Raw genomic sequence first — 12,712 nt, 5'->3', positions numbered from 1 at the left:
TTCGAGTGTCGCATGATCCAAATTCACTAACTCAAGTCCGATCATCACATGAGTTGAGTTTAGAACATTTCCATGTTAATCATATCCAATATATGACTCATGCTTGACCTTTCAGTCTCTTGTGTTCCGAGGCCATGTCTGTACATGCTAGGTTCGTCAAGTTTAACCCGAATGTTCCGCATGTGCAACTATTTTGCACCCGTTGTATGTGAAGTTGAGTCTATCACACCCGATTGGAAATATGCCCTAGAGGCAATGATAAAATAGTTATTATTATATTTCCTGTTTCAAGATAATCCTTTATTATCCATGCTATAATTGTATTGAATGAAAACATATATGCATGTGTGGATATATAGACAAAACTATATCCCTATTGAGCCTCTAGTTGACTAGCCAGTTGATCAAGGATGGTTAAGGTTTTCTGACCATATACAAGTGTTGTCACTTGATGACTGGATCACATCATTGGGAGAATGATGTGATGGACAAGACCCAAACTATAAACGTAGCATGTGATCGTGCCATTTTGTTGCTATTGTTTTCTACGTGTCAAGTATTCATTCCTATGACCATGAGATCATGTAACTCACTGACACCGGAGGAATACCTTGTGTGTATCATACATCAGAACGTTACTGGGTGACTATAAAGGTGCTCTACAGGTATCTCCGAAGGTGTCCATTGAGTTAGCATGGATCAAGACTGGGATTTGTCACTCCGTGTGACGGAGAGGTATCTCGGGGCCTACTCGGTAATACAACATCACATATAAGCCTTGCAAGCAATGTGACTAAAGTGTTAGTCACGGGATCTTGTATTACGGAACGAGTAAAGAGACTTGTCGGTAACAAGATTGAAATAGGTATAGGGATACCGACGATCAAATCTCGGGCAAGTAACATACTGAAGGACAAAGGGAATGGTATACTGGATTATATGAATCCTTGGAAGAGAGGTCCAAACGATAAGATCTTCGTCTAATATGTAGGATCCAATATGGACATCCAGGTCCTGCTATTGGATATTGACCGGGGAGTGTATCAGGTCATGTTTGCATAGTTATCAAAACCGCAGGGTCTGCACTCTTAAGGTTCAGTGACATTTCAGTATAGTTGAGTTATAGGTGTTGTTGACCATAGTTTTGTTCGGAGTCCCGGATGAGATCATGGACATCGCGAGAGTTTCCGGAATGGTCTGGAAATGAAGATTGATATATAGGATTATTTCATTTGGCTTCCGGAAATATTTCGGGCATTACCGGCAGTGTACCGGGAGTGACGAATGGGTTCCAGGTTTTTACCGGGAGGGGCCACCCACCCGGGAGAGAACCTAATAGGACCATGGGTGGCGCACCAGCCCTTGGTGGGCTGGTGAGGCCAGCCCAATAGGACTATTTCTGCCAAGGGAAAAAATCAAAGGAGAAAGGGAAAAAAGAGGAGGTGGGAAGGAAGGAAGGGAGTCCTCCTTCCAAACCGAATTGGAGTAGGAGTCCCTCCTCCTCCCTTCGGCCGACGCCCTTGGGGATCCCTTGAGCCTCAAGGCTAGCCCCTCCCCTCCTCCTATATATACTAGAGGTTATAGGGTTTTTGAGACACAACTTTGCCACATGCAACCCTAAACCTCTACTTCGTAGTTCTTCCTCTAGATCGGATTTCTGCGGAGCTCGGGCGGAGCCTTGCAGGAATAGATCATCACCATCACCGGCGCACCGTCAGCTGCCGGAGAACTCATCTACTTCCTCGTCTCTCCTGCTGGATCAAGAAGGTGGAGATTGTCATCGAGCTGTACGTGTGTTGAACACGGAGGTGCCGTCCGTTTGGTGCTAGATCGGGACGAACCGTGGGATGACAGTGATTTGAATCACGAAGCTGTTCCACTACATCAACCGTGTTTCTTAACGCTTCTCGCTTAGCGATCTACAAGGGTATGTGGATCCGATCTCCCTCTCGTAGATGAACATCACCATGATAGGTCTTCGGGTGCGTAGGAAATTTTTTGTTTCCCATGCAACGTTCCCCAACAGTGGCATCATGAGCTAGGTTCATGCGTAGATGTAATCTCGAGTAGAACACAAAAGTTTTTGTGGGCGTTGATGTTCGATTTACGTCCCTCCTTAGTCTTTTCTCGATTCGGCGGTATTGTTGGATTGAAACGGCCCGGGCTAACCTTACTCGTACGCTTACGAGAGACCGGTTTCATGGACTAACATGCAACTTGTTGCATAAAGATGACTGCGGGTGTCTGTTTCTTCAATTTTAGTTGAATCGGATTTGACCGAGGCGGTCCTTGGAGAAAGGTTAAATAGCAATTTGCATATCACCATTGTGGCTTTGCGTAAGTAAGATGCGATCATACTAGATACCCATAACAACCACGTAAAACATGCAACAACAAATTAGAGGACGTATGATGACCCACAAGTATAGGGGATCAATTGTAGTCCTTTCGATAAGTAAGACTGTCGAACCCAACGAGGAGCAGAAGGATCTCACAAGTGGTTTTCAGCAAGGAAAAATCTGCAGGCACTGAAATTGTCGGTAACAAGTGATTGTGTAGTGAGATGAATCGTAGCAAGCAACAAGTAACAAAAGTAGCAACGGTGCAGCAAAGTGGCCCAATCCCTTTTGTAGCAAGGGACAAGCCTGGACAAAGTCTTATAAGAGGAAACACGGTCCCAACGACACACGGGAATTTCTGTCATGCTAGTTTCATCATGTTCATATGATTCGCGCTCGTTACTTTGATAGTTTGATATGTGGGTGGACCGGCGCTTGGGTACTGCCCTTACTTGGACAAGCATCCCACTTATGATTAACCCCTCTCGCAAGCATCCGCAACTATGAAAGAATAATTAATACAAAGTCTAACCATAGCATTAAACTAGTGGATCCAAATCAGCCCCTTACGAAGCAACGCATAAACTAGGGTTTAAGCTTCTGTCACTCTAGCAACCCATCATCTACTTACTACTTCCCAATGTCTTCCTCTAGGCCCTAATAATGGTGAAGTGTTATGTAGTCGACGTTCACATAACACCACTAGAGGAAAAACAACATACAACCTATCAAAATACCGAACGAATACCAAATTCACATGACTATTATTGGCATGACTTATCCCATGTCCTCAGGAACAAAAGTTACTACTCACAAAGCATAATCATAATCATGATCAGAGGGGTAATGAGTAGCATCAAGGATCTGAACATAAACTCTTCCAGCAAATAATCCAACTAGCATCAACTACAAGGAGTAATCAACACTACTAGCAACCTTACAAGTACCAATCGGAGTCGGGAGACGGAGATTGGTTACAAGTGATGAACTAGGGTTTGGAGATGAGATGGTGCTGATGAATATGTTGATGGTGATGAGTCCCCTCGGATGAGAGGAGTGTTGGTGATGACGATGGCGACGATTTCCCCCTCCGGGAGGGAAGTTTCCCCGGCAGGATCGTCCTGCCGGAGCTCTAGATTGATTCTGCTCAAGTTCCGCCTCGTGGCGGCGGAGAAACCATGAAAAATCTCCTCTGTGATTTTTTCCTGGACAAACCCTCCATATAGCAAAAGAGGGGGGCGAGTGGGCTGCCTACAAGCCCCCATGGCGTGGCCTGGGGGGGTGGCCGCGCCGTGCAGGCTTGTGGGCACCCCCTGGTGCCCCTCTGGCACTTCTTCGGCCCAGTATTTTTGATAAATTGGGAAAAAAATCTCCGTTGATTTTCACGGCGTTTGGAGTTGCGCAAAATAGGTATCTCAACTTTGCTCCACTTTCAGGCCAGAATTCCAGTTGCCGGTATTCTCCCTCTTCATGTAAACCTTGCAAAATAAGAGAGAAAATGCATAAGAATAGTACCGTGAAGTGAAATAACAGCCAAAGAAGTGATAAATAACAACATGAAAACATGATGCAAAATGGACGTATCAACTCCCCCAAGCTTAGACCTCGCTTGTCCTCAAGCGAAAGCCGAGCTCAATAAATATGTCCACATGTTTAGGGAGAGAGGTGTCGACAAAACAAGATACAAACATGCATGCATCATGATCATGATGAGAACATCAATACCAACATATAATATCTCATACTAAAGTGATAATTCCTTCACAAAGTAAAGCATGGATCAATAACCTTACCGAGAAGTAACAACCGATAGCCTTTAGTCATTGAAGCAATTGCAATTTATCACAAAATCAAAAAGAGTCAATAAGAGCTTGTAAAGCAAATCCACATACTCAATCATTCTTTCGTTCTCTACAATTGCTACAACTCATGTGGTACTCATGAGATCAAAGTTTCAGCTGGACACAGAGAAAGATAGGGGATTATAGTTTTGCCTCCCAACTGCTTACCTCAAGGGTAATGTCAACAATAATAATTCATGAATGCCTACCTCCAAGTTGACATATGAATATAGATCTTTCCCAAGCATATGACGTTAGCCAAGATAAAGGCGAAATAAGGAATTGGTGAAGATCACCATGACTCTTTCAAGGGCAAAAAGTAAAGGTACAAGATAGGCCCTTCGCAGAGGGAAGCAGAGGTTTTCATGCGCTTTTGAGGTTTGGATGCGTGTCCTCTTAGTGCGGAGGAACGTCACTTTATATTGCCCCCTGTGATAAGGAACTTTATTATGCAGTCTTTCGCTTTTATGTCTTCCTCATCACAGGTTCGTATAAAGCTTATTTTCCACACACTAATAGATCATACATATTAGAGAGCAATTTTTATTGCTTGCAACGATGACAACTTACTTGAGGGATCTTATTCAATCCATAGGTAGGCATGGTGGACACACATGGCAAGACTGGGTTGAAGGTTTATGGATGCACAAGTAGTATCTCTACTTAGTGCGGGAGTTTTGGCTAATGTGAGGTGGAAGCAATTGTCACATGCTAAGGGATCTCTAATCATATAACATTGTTCAGAGCCAAGCAAACACAGTTCATTACGTTGTCTTCCTTGTCCAACATCTACTTCTAGGCATGTAATAGTTTAGTGAGTGTTCACAATCATAGATGGTGTCAGAGATGATATATTTATATGTGAACCTCTCCTTCTTTATCACTTCCTATTAATTGCAACAATGACCAAGGTCTACGTTTGCCTACCCTAAACAAGTTTCAATCCTCATTCTTTTTATATGTGAAGCCATCACTTCCCATAAGATCATTACATGATCTTTCATGCTTTTGTTCTATTCTCACTCTTTTGATCATGGCAAGAGGCAAAGCCCTTGAACTAAGACACTCTTTATTATATGGCTCACGAGCAAGAATACATCGGGGGTGACACAAAGCAAAGCTCAAGACTAAAACACCAAGACTTTTAAACTACTAGAGAAAGAGAAAACTGAAAAGGAAAACTAAAACAAAGGTAAAGGCAAAAGATGTGATGGTGATACGATACCGGGGCAACTCCCCCAAGCTTGGCACAAGCCAAGGGGATTGCCCATACCAATGCTCAGTTATCTTCCTTTGGTGGTGATGGTGGAGTTGTTGCAATCTTTGACTCCAAGAGGGCCATTAATCTTTGATCTATGCCTTGGAGATCTGCGATATGTTTTCCAGCAAAACAACTTCACGAGTGAGACAAGTATTGTGAGCACGAGTTGTTTCACAAAACCTCAAGAGTTCAATCAAGGATGGAGACAATAGGTGGAGGTAGGGTTGGAGGAAATCCAGTCCTTCAACTTCTTCCTTGTTGAGCACAGATTGCACTTCATCCCATGCCTGATCCTTCTCCTTAGCCTTGCCCTTGGTTTCTTTAGGTAGCCTCTCTTTAGCCTCCATGACCTCCATCCTTTTCAGATCAGCATGAACTTCCCCATAGATTTGATGGAGGTTGTTCTCCCTCACAGATTCCTGGGACGACATCTTGACCTAGATTTGCGGCAGAAAACAGGCTCGAAACAAAAAACAGAGGAAATCTGCGTGATGCAGGGGTCAGACCAAACGAGAGTATATATAATGATTTTTTTCCAGACCAGAAGGGGTCCCCTGCACGAAAACGGAGTCCGAGAGGCGCACAGGGTGGCCACAAGCCCTCACGGCGCGGCCAGGGGGTGGGCCCGCGCCGTGCAGGCTTGTCGCCTCCTCGCGCACTTTCCGGACTACTTCCAATTTTTGTATTTTTTTCAAATATTCGAAAACGGAGAAAATTTCCTATTGGAAAATTTTGGACTCTGTTTTCTTACCGAATCACATACCTCTTCGTTTTTGGAGTTTGAAACAGGCTGATAAACATCCCTTAGGTATTCTTCCGAAGTGATGGTATTAATAATATTGCTTTCAACATTTATGGGAGTACCTGAGATATAATGCTTGATTCTCTGCCCATTTACCACTCTCGGACAATTACCTTCCGTGTTGTTGATCTTTATAGCACCGGAACGATATACTTCCTCAACAACATAGGGACCTTCCCATTTAGAGAGAAGCTTGCCTGCAAAGAATCTTAAACGAGAGTTATATAGCAAGACATAATCACCTACATTGAACTCACGCTTTTGTATTCTCTTATCATGCCACCTCTTAACCTTCTCTTTGAAGAGCTTGTCATTCTCATATGCTTGAGTTCTCCACTCATCAAGCGAGCTAATATCAAATAGCCTCTTCTCACTGGCAAGTTTGAAATCAAAGTTGAGCTCTTTGATTGCCCAATAAGCTTTATGCTCTAGCTCAAGAGGTAAGTGACATGCTTTCCCATACACCATTTTGTACGGAGACATGCCCACGGGATTCTTATAGGCAGTTCTATAAGCCCACAGTGCATCATCGAGCTTCTTAGACCAATTCTTTCTATACCTATTGACAGTCTTTTGCACAATCAGTTTAATCTCTCTATTACTTAGCTCTACTTGACCACTGGACTGAGGGTGATAGGGAGACGCAATTCTATGGTTGACATCGTACTTAGCAAGCGTCTTGCGGAAAGCACCATGAATGAAGTGTGAACCACCGTCGGTCATTAGATATCTAGGGACTCCAAATCTAGGGAAGATAACTTCTTTCAGCATCTTGATAGAGGTGTTGTGATCAGCACTACTAGTGGGGATAGCTTCTACCCACTTAGTGATGTAATCAACAGCAACTAAGATGTGAGTATACCCATTGGATTTTGGAAAAGGTCCCATATAATCAAAGCCCCAGATGTCAAATGGTTCAATGACAAGTGAATAGTTCATAGCCTTTTCCTGACGTTTGCTAATATTACCTATTCTCTGACATTCGTCACAAGACAGGACAAACTTACGGGCATCCTTGAAGAGAGTGGACCAATAGAAGCCTGATTGCAATACCTTGTGTGCAGTTCTATCTCCCGCATGGTGTCCTCTGTAGGCTTCAGAGTGACAGTTCTGTAGGATCTGTCCCTGTTCATGTTCAGGTACACAACGTCTAATAACACCATCTACTCCTTCCTTATAAAGGTGAGGATCATCCCAAAAGTAGTGTCTCAAGTCAAAGAAGAATTTCTTCTTTTGCTGGTACGTGAAACTAGGTGGTATATATTTGGCAACGGTATAGTTTGCATAATCAGCATACCACAGTGCACTACGTGAAGCATTGATGACACTCAGTTGCTCGTCAGGAAAGCTATCATCAATAGGTTGTGGGTCATCAAGAACGTTCTCCAACCTAGACAAGTTATCTGCTACTGGGTTATCAGCACCCTTTCTGTCGACAACGTGCAAATCAAATTCTTGTAGCAAGAGAACCCATCTGATAAGTCTAGGTTTAGCGCCCTTCTTCTCCATGAGGTACTTAATAGCAGCGTGTTCAGTGTGAATAATGACTTTGGAATCAACTATGTAAGACCTGAACTTTTCACACGCAAACACGACTGCTAAAAATTCCTTCTCCGTAGTAGCATAGTTTCTTTGGGCACTGTCTAGAGTTTTACTAGCATAGTGAATAACATTCAACTTCTTATCAACTCTTTGCCCTAGAACAACACCACCAGTATAATCACTAGCGTCGCACATGATCTCAAAAGGTAAGTTCCAATCAGGTGGTTGAACAATAGGTGCAGTTATCAAAGCCCTCTTAAGTATTTCGAAGGCTTCCTCACAATTATCGTCAAAGACAAAAGGAATATCCTTTTGCAAGAGATTGGTAAGAGGCCTAGAAATCTTAGAGAAGTCTTTAATGAACCTTCTATAGAAACCAGCATGACCAAGGAAACTTCTTATACCTCTCATATCTGTAGGGTATGGCATTTTCTCGATTGCATCAACCTTAGCCTTATAGACTTCAATACCTCTTTCAGAAATTTGATGTCCTAAGACGATGCCTTCATTAACCATAAAGTGGCACTTCTCCCAATTCAAGACAAGATTGGTGTCTTTACATCTCTGTAAGACTCGATCAAGGTTGCTGAGGAAATCATCAAAAGAAGACCCGTAAACGGAGAAGTCATCCATGAAAACCTCAACAATCTTCTCACAAAAGTCAGAGAATATAGCCATCATACATCTTTGAAATGTGGCAGGTGCATTACAAAAGCCAAAAGGCATACGTCTATAGGCAAAGGTACCGAAAGGGCAGGTGAAAGTGGTTTTCTCCTGATCAGATTGTGCAACTGGTATTTGGGAGAAACCAGAATAACCATCTAGAAAGCAGAAGTGTGTGTGTGTTTAGACAGCCTTTCTAGCATTTGATCGATAAAAGGTAGAGGGTAATGATCTTTCCTAGTGGCCTTATTCAATTTCCTAAAATCAATCACCATCCTATAGCTAGTAACAATCCTCTGTGGGATCAACTCATCCTTATCGTTAGGGACAACGGTAATGCCTCCCTTCTTAGGAACGCAATGCACCGGACTCACCCAATCGCTATGAGCAATAGGATAGATCATACTCTCTTCCAGGAGCTTTAGTATTTCTTTTCTCACTACTTCTTTCATCTTAGGATTTAATCTCCTTTGATGATCAGCAACTGGATTGAATTCAGGATCAGTTTTGATCTTGTGCTGGCATAGAGTGGGACTAATGCCCTTAAGATCATCAAGAGTATATCCAATAGCAGCACAGTGCTTCCTCGGAGTTTTTAGTAACTTCTTTTCTTCATGCTCCGAGAGGCTAGCACTAATAATGACAGGATATATCTCTTTTTCATCAAGATAGGCATACTTAAGAGTATCAGGCAACTATTTAAGCTCGAACACAGGATCACCCTTTGGTGGAGGTGGATCCCCAAGCAGTTCAACATGCAAGTTATTCTTAAGGATAGGATATTGTTCTAAGACAACTCTATCTATCTCATCCCTTTCATCCATATGCATATAATTTTCATGCTCAAGCAAGTATTGCTCTAAGGGATCAGTAGGAGGCACGACAATAGAAGCTAAGGCAATAGTTTCATCCCTACTAGGCAACTCCTTTTCATGAGGTTGTCTACCAAACTTAGAGAAATTGAACTCATGTAACACACCTTCAAAGCCAACAGTGACAGTTTGCTTCTCACAATCAATATGAGCATTGACAGTATTGAGAAAAGGTCTACCAAATATGATGGGACATAAGCTATCTTGTGCGGCAGCAAGAACGAGGAAATCAGCAGGATACTTCGTTTTACCACACAAGACTTCAACATCCCTAAAAATTCCCACAGGGCAGATAGTATCTCTATTGGCAAGCTGAATAGTGACATCAATAGGCTCTATCTCAACAGGTGCAATCTCATCTTTGATTTCATTGTATAATGATTGAGGTATTGCACTAACACTAGCACCCACGTCACATAAACCATGATAACAATGATCTCCTATCTTAACAGAAACCACAGACATGCCAACAACAAGCCTATGTTTGTCTCTAACGTGAGGTTTAGCAATTCTAGCAGCATCTTCACAGAAGTGAATATTACGTCCCTCAACTTCTTCAGACAGAAGATCTTTGATAATAGCAATTCTAGGTTCAACTCTAATTTGCTCAGGGGGTGTAGGTGTTCTAATATAGCCTCTACGTATCACAATTGAAGCTTTGGAATGAACCTTTATCCTAACAGGGAAAGGTGGTTTCTCAATGTAAGCACTGGGAACCACAAGATCATTATAGGCAATGGCTCTCTCTTCAAGTGGAGTGGGTTTAACTACATTGGCTTCTAACGGAGGATGAAATTTAAACCACTTATCTTTGGGGAGATCAATATGGGCAGCAAAAGATTCACACAGTGAAGCTACTATCTCAGAGTCAAGTCCATACTTAGCACTAAAGTCACAAAAAGTATTTGTCTCAACAAAGGATTTAACGCAATCAAACGTGAAATTCATACCGGACTCCTTACCTTATTCAAGCTCCCAATCTTCAGAGTTGCGTTTACTTCTCTCCAATAAATTCCATTTGAAGTCAATATCTCTCTTCATAAAAGAACTGGTACAAGAAGTGTCAAGTGTTAGAGCATATATCTCCATATGTGGTTTTGGTAATTGATGACAATTCCTATGGACTAATGGTTGCCTTAAGTTACATTTATAGGATTTGTCCATAGGCACTTCTTGAAGTCCATCTGTTGGGTTCAAGGAGTTTATATGATGACCAAGATGGTATTCAAGGTATTATCCAAAGAATGGTCATAGAGACACATGGTTGATCAAGATCTCAGACAAAGAGTAAATCAAGATGATCAACACACAAAGCGTACAAGATGTACCGAGAGGGATAAAGTGATCCCATGGTATGGTAAGCATTGTCCATTACGTATTTGTGTACTAACCCATGGTCTTCGTGAGAGTTCTATGTGGGGGTTAGGTGTGTTTCCATGGGCTTGCATCAAAGGAAGATCTCATACAACCCATGAAGTATGACGTCAAGTTGTGATCGTCATCAAGATTGCGATGTGCAAGTTCAAGTGGATCAGCACGAAGATATCATGCTTGAAGCTTGCCGTCCATTGTGGTGGCAATGGACTTGTGAAGATATGCTGAAGAGTGGCTCACCCATAGTGAGTATGGGGGAGCAATCAACTAGTCTTCATCAAGCCAACACGATCAAGAAAGGTGGTCCATCTTGAGGAAGCCAAGATCATCATCATCTAGCTCAAGAGGACGAGGTGCAAGGTATAGGTTTGCCCTTGATAGGTTTTCTGTTTAGGATAGATTGCTGTACTATCAAGTGGCTCTCAAGTGAGTAGCTTGATCGTATCATTCGTTGAGAGCTCAAACAATTTGCATCCTTGCATCATACTTCTTGGTTCTTGTTTGGTGTTTCTCTTTGTGAGTTTTAGAGCTTATGGTCATCTTAGTGACAAGCTCGAGTTCATCGAAAACGGAGTCCATATGCATCTACTATGATGTTTTCGATGTTGGAGTTTTTGCCGGTTCTTCATTCATAGAGGACTCACATCTCTATATCTTTGGCATTTTCATAACCTCACGGTCTTAAGATTTCCAGTCGCTGTTTGGATAGCCCTTGTCGTCCTGAATCCAACAAGCTTGGGTTTGCTCGATTCGGAGCTCGTATGCAAAAGTTATGGTTGTTTCAGTGGCGAGCGGTAGTACCGCTAGACCTAGCGGTAGTACCGCTAGAGTTGGCGGTAGTACCGCCCCTGGTCAGCGATAGCACCGCTCCAGGAGCTTAGTACCGCCTGCCTAGCGGTTGTTCGTGGACGGACCTTTTTGCGAAGACTTTCTTGGCGGTGGTAGTGCCGTTGCACTACCAAGGGCCCAGTGGTAGTACTGCTAGGGCCAGCGGTAGTACCGCTGGAGTGCCAGCGGTAGTTCCGCTGCAGCCAGCGGTAGTACCGCTAGCTGGCGGTAGTACCGCTGGAGTGCCAGCGGTAGTACCGCTGCAGCCAGCGGTAGTACCGCTGGAGCTCGGGCAGAAAGTGGGGGTAACGGTCTGATTCCTTCCCCCACTATATAAAGGGGGTCTTCTTCCCCCTTGGTATCATCTATCCATTGAGCTCTTGTTCTACCTCCATTGTTGACATTCTTAGAGCTTGATTACTCTCTATCCCTGCAATGATTCTTGCTTGTTCTTGAGGGAAAAGAGAGAGGAGATCTAGATCCACATCTCCACCAATCACTTTCTCCTCTATGTGAGGGGAACCCCTTGGATCTTGATCTTGGAGTTCTTTGTGAGCTCCTTGTTCTTCCTCTCATATTTCTCCATAGCTTTTGTTGTTGTGGAGGGATTTGAGTGTGAGGGACTTGACCACTTCGTGTGTTCTTGCCATTGCATTAGTTGCATCGGTTTAAGTTCTCCACGGTGATACGTGGAAGTGAGAAGTTTAGAAGCTTACTACCTTTGGTACTTAGTACCCTTGATATTGTTCTTCGTGGATGCTTTGGCGTCCTAGAAGCTTGGTGGTGTCTCGGAGCTCAATCATTGTGGTGTGAAGCTCCGGGAAGCGTCGGGGTCTCCAATTAGGTTGTGGAGATTGCCCCGAGCAATTTGTACGGGTACCGGTAACCGCCCCCAAGGGTTGCCACGTGTACGGGTTCGGTGACCGCCCCCAAGGGTTGCCATTTGTACGGGTTCGGTGACCGCCCTCAAGGGTCCCTTAGTGGAATCACGGCATCTTGCATTGTGCGAGGGCGTGAGGAGATTACGGTGGCCTTAGTGGCATCTTGGGGAGCATTGTGCCTCCACACCGCTCTAACGGAGATTAGCATCCGCAAGGGTGTGAACTTCGGGATACATCATCGTCTCCCCGTGCCTCGGTTATCTCTTACCCGAACCCTTTACTTATGCACGTTACTTTGTGATAGACATA

Source organism: Hordeum vulgare, chromosome 4H (genome assembly GCF_904849725.1).
Source record: "Hordeum vulgare subsp. vulgare chromosome 4H, MorexV3_pseudomolecules_assembly, whole genome shotgun sequence".
NCBI classification, from domain to species: Eukaryota; Viridiplantae; Streptophyta; class Magnoliopsida; order Poales; family Poaceae; genus Hordeum; species Hordeum vulgare.
Note: the sequence above shows the minus strand (reverse complement) of the source record.